The following is a 5,227-nucleotide window of genomic DNA, read 5'->3' as shown; positions in this document are numbered from 1 at the left end:
TTCCTATATTGGATAACCGACAATGACGTCTGCATAGCTTTCAAGCTAAACAAAGTACAAATATAAATTAGGCATTCAATTACCTGGTTCAAAATATCGGTCATTTCATCCCCGTTCCATGACAACATGTACTGCAGTGTCCAAACCGCACAGGAAGTCCTGCGATGTTTAGTTAAAGATCAGTAATCTTATTCGTGTACGCAAATAATAATTTATGAGGCCATGCGTACCCATCGGTCTGTTGTGGTATGTTCTCATAGCGTTTTTCGGTCCATTCGGCAAAATTGATGTTCTTAGCTGGTGATATCAACCCTTTCTTGACAGCTTCGTCAATACAGAACTGAATCGAGTCCACCTAGGGTACGACGAGTTATACATAGGGTTACGGCACTTTGGGAGCTCATGTTCCATGCGGATCAAAAGAGGCAGCAAGAGAACACTTACAAGAGAATCTTCCTTGGTCTTGTCGTAATGATAATTCATGGAGTTCAGAGTCTGAATTTCTTTTTTGTCAAAATTAAACATCATTAGCATCCAATGGTTTTGGTGTACATTCAGTGGGACATGCACATGCAGTAAAATTCGGGTTGGGTTGAGAACCGAAAGTTGTCGTGTACGTAAACTATGAAAGTGTGGAAAACGCGTACCTTTCGGCGCCCTACAAATTTTCTTGCTACACGAGCTAACGATGAGGCTGCACGTCCAACAGGAACCACCCCCTTCATTTGTAACAGCTTTTCGGTTTCTTGAAGGGATATGATTGAGGTAGTATCATTCTCAATTTGGCTAATGCTAGCATATGCCATAATAACCTGCCAAATTTTCAATCATACAATAATAAGACAGTTGTTGCAGTAATGATGTAGAATAGAGTATAATGGGCTTACATCACCATAAATGTATTTGTCGTCAAAATTTCGCTTCAGATTTTTTGCTGTGAGGGTAATGTCTCTGATTCTAGCTATTTCAATAGGGTCGTATGTTCCGCGGATGTAAACGGCTGTCTCTATGTCCTCATGCGTGAACTTGTAATCATTACCAAAGACAAGCTTCATCGGAGTTAATTGTGGTTCCTCATTGTTTTCCGTCACATGTCTTGCACTTGGTGTACTCGAAGTCCCTGTCGTGACTTGGCTAGCCCTAGGAGTTCCTGTCAGGGATGAATTGCACACATTGACTTGATCCTACAATGAACAAAGGTAGTTCATCATTAGTTTGTTACTTTTAGATATTAACATGTTGGGCCATATTGATCACCTGCACGCCTCCTTTCTGTGACACTGATTGTCGGTTCCTTGTAAATTCGTATTTTAAGTCCTGTAACAATGCAAACAATAATGAACATGAATGAACATATCATAAAAAATACAAAATGCACACTATGACATACATGGAGTTCCCTCCTTAAGTCTTTAATTTCGTCCTCGGCCTTCGACAACCTAGGATTAGTGCCAGTTTTAGTCTTCATGTCGATCAAGTCTTCACCTAGAGTCTGGTATTTGACATCAAATCTGTGCTCAATTTCCATTAACTTCCTGCCTACCTTCTTTTCATGATCAGCAATGCGTGCATTCATGACTTCAACTACCATTTCAATCTGTGTAAACAAAATAAAACCCCGTTGATAACAATAGCTAAATGAATGAGGTTCCATGACACCTATTTGTGATATTGCAAAAACAAATAGTCTTTGGAGTACACACTTGCTGGCTACTAAATTGCTGTCCTTGTGATGGTGCTCGATACGAATCATGTTGATGCACATGTTCATCTTTTTTTCTTGGAAAATTATTAGAATTCTCGGACGGTCGTTGAGGAGCACAAATTTCCATGACAGCCTATTTTTTTAAAATATAATGAACCATTAGTACCAAATAAAAATCGGATATAGAAAGTTCAATTGTAGATAGGTACCAGCCCGTTATGAAGACCTCCTTTCTCGTAAGCATCGCTTCTTATAGTAGCCATCATTTTGTCCCATCGTGCGATCAATGGAGGGGGTCTAGAAGCATACATTAATCGTCCACTACGCACGTGCTCCCAGTACCAATACTACACAATAAATTAGTTCATCACCATACAGATATGCAACAGAACAATTATTAAAGGACATTAAGTAGTGATCTAGCACTAACCTGGAGCAGAATTAGATTTCCTTGTAGATTTACGTGATCTCGATTTCTAAACTTGTGAACGGACTTGAAGAAGTGATTAAGTGTGAAACATCCCCAGTTAAATTTTCGAAGGTTTTCAAGATCTGTAACAAGGTTGAGATATTTCGAGTCCACATAATGTTGTGCTGTTGGTGCTAGAACAGTACCAATTGCGTACAGAATGAACCGTCTCAGGAAATCACCGTCTGGGGCTTTGGAAGCTCGGATCGCCGTTTCAAGGTCAGAAATCAAATTTGCCCATTGTTTGCATAGGCGGTAAATAATTCTGTGTCGGTTTGATTTTCCAGATGTGGCTCTATATCCTCCCCTTCTATCGGAATGCCAAATATACCTTGCACGTCCTTTTTTGTTATAGGAATTGGCGTTTTACCGATGGTAATGGATTTCGTGTCCATGTCTATGCTCTTGGCTAGTCTAACCAACATTATGCGACGTAGAGTCACTTCATGCATCCGGGTTAGTCCGCCAAGACTGGTTTCTGATATGATGTACTTTTTGTGGTCTTCTGACAACAGTTTCATGATTTTTCCGAACCTTGTCTGTGAGCATACTAACTTCATATGACCATGCTTTTCGGCGAGTTCCTGTTACATTCCATTAAATAAAACTGAGTACACATGAATTTTGTGTATGAAACGATTGTACACAAACAATCAATTACTTACCGCATCGGTAGTTTCGGAGATGGGCTTTTCTCCATTATTAAGGTTCGTATCTGAAACTGACATTGCTGCCTCGTATGCAATGATAAAATCAGGCTCAATTAATCTGAACAAAATTGGAAAATGTATAACAAAATTAGCAGAGAATTAATTTTAACAAAATTAACTGGGTCATTTAACATATGATCCACTTATGGTTTAAGCACAAAACCTATTTGGGTGCAAAACCTATGAGGGTTCAACAACTAAAGCATCGGCGGACAACGATTATAAAGAGTTACGATCAGCTAATACCTTATCTCGGAGATGGTGCCACCGAGTAGATGGCGGCGGTTAGTGCGTCGGAAACTATAAGTGCCGGTATAGCGCGGTCGACGGCGCAAAGGAAAAACGGCGCGTTCACGCGAGGAGGAGGCGGCGAAAAGAACACTGACGTCCGAGCCCTCAGATCACGTTGGCGGTGGGCGGCGAGTGGTGGCCGCCGACTCCTGTATTCCGTGGGTGACCGGCGTCTCCGATCTGATCTTGTAGCGGTCGTGGGAGGTGCGGACGGCCCGGGTGGTTAGAATGCGGAGCTGTAATCGCGGGATTTAGGGAGGGGTGGGCCGCGTGAGTTATGTGAGATTTGGATAAATGATATAAAGAAATAAGAAAATCTTGTGAACTCGGTGTGGGGTTTACGGGGTTTAGGGTTTAGGGGTTTAGGGTTATTAGGGTTTAGGGGTTTAGGGGTTTAGGGTTATCAGGGGTTAGGGTTATCAGGGTTTAGGGTTGAGTGTTTACATGCAAGCCCGGAAATGCGTGTGTCAGAGAACGTACTTGCATGTATATGTAGTAATGATCCCAAACTTTCTTAATGGCATCCCATGACCACATAGAGAATGAATGCATAATGGTTTCCATGTTGGGCAAAATTTTGAATGTTTATACGGTTTAGTGGGGGGGGGGTTTAGGGTTATCAGGGTTTAGGCTTTAAGGGTTTTAGGATTGACGGAACTATGTTTGTCTTACGGTGGACGTAGCACACACACCGGACATTGATGGAGCGTTGGTCTACAATGGATTCCCTCCGGTACCATTGATCCGGTCCGTTGACTGGCTCGGCCGACAAACTTCGTGCCACATAGAGCATGCATCCATCCACTAGACCGGATCGATGTTTGGTTGGTTTCATACAGGTGAGGAACCCAGCTAGTGCTTTTGGGGTGTTGACATGCTAGGCCGGAAATGCGCGTGTCAGAGATCGTACTTGCGTGTGTAATCCCGAAAATCTTTCATGGCATCCCATGAGACCACATAGAGAATGCATGCATACTAGTTTCCATGTGGGGCAAAAATTTGAATGTTTTTACGGTTTAGTGGGAGGGAGGGTTTAGGGTTATCAGGGTTTAGGGTTTTAGGGTTTTAGGGTTGAGGGAACTATGTTTGTCTTACGGTGGACGTAGCACACACACCGGACATTGATGGAGCGTTGGTCTACAATGAATTCCCTCCGGTACCATCGATCCGGTCGGTTGACTGGCTCGGCCGACAAACTTCGTGCCACATAGAGCATGCATCCATCCACTGGACCGGATCGATGTTTGGTTGGTTTCATACAGGTGAGGAACCCATCTAGTGCTTTCGGGGTGTTGACATGCTATGCCGGAAATGCGCATGTCAGAGATCGTACTTGCGTGTATAATCCCAAAAATCTTTCATGGCATCCCATGACTACATAGAGAATGCATGCATAATGGTTTCCATGTGGGGCAAAAATTTGAATGTTTTTACGGTTTAGTGGGAGGGGGGGTTTAGGGTTATCAGGGTTTAGGGTTTAAGGGTTTTAGGGTTGACGGAACCATGTTTGTCTTACGGTGGATGTAGCACACACACCGGACATTGATGGAGCGTTGGTGTACAATGGAGTCCCTCCTGTAGCATCGATCTGGTCCGTCGACTGGCTTGGCCGACAAACTTCGTGCCACATAGAGCATGCATGCATCCACTGAACCAGATGAAATGCGCGTGTCAGAGATCGTACTTGCGTGTACATGTACCATCCGTTCCATCCACTGGCTGGGCCGACAACCTTCGTGCCACATTGTTCACATTGTCCAATTAACACTTTGTATAGATTTTTTTGGTAAAAAATGAAAGAAATAATGCAACTAATCTGAACGTAACGTTTGGCATGTATCAAACCAAGTTGCTACTATTCCTCAAAAAAAAACCCAGTTAGCCACTAATTGCGCCAAACATATCTCGTAATTACCAACGAAAATGGGTTGACAATTATATCTGGAAATTCTTGGACTGAATTTATTGCTCTTCCTTTTTTAGAGAACAATAAGTTAGAATGGTGGGCGGCGGGTTGGCACGGGCACGGCGATGGCTCGGGCTTGTGTGATA

This window comes from Triticum dicoccoides, chromosome 3B (genome assembly GCF_002162155.2).
Source record: "Triticum dicoccoides isolate Atlit2015 ecotype Zavitan chromosome 3B, WEW_v2.0, whole genome shotgun sequence".
Classification (NCBI taxonomy): domain Eukaryota; kingdom Viridiplantae; phylum Streptophyta; class Magnoliopsida; order Poales; family Poaceae; genus Triticum; species Triticum dicoccoides.
Note: the sequence above shows the minus strand (reverse complement) of the source record.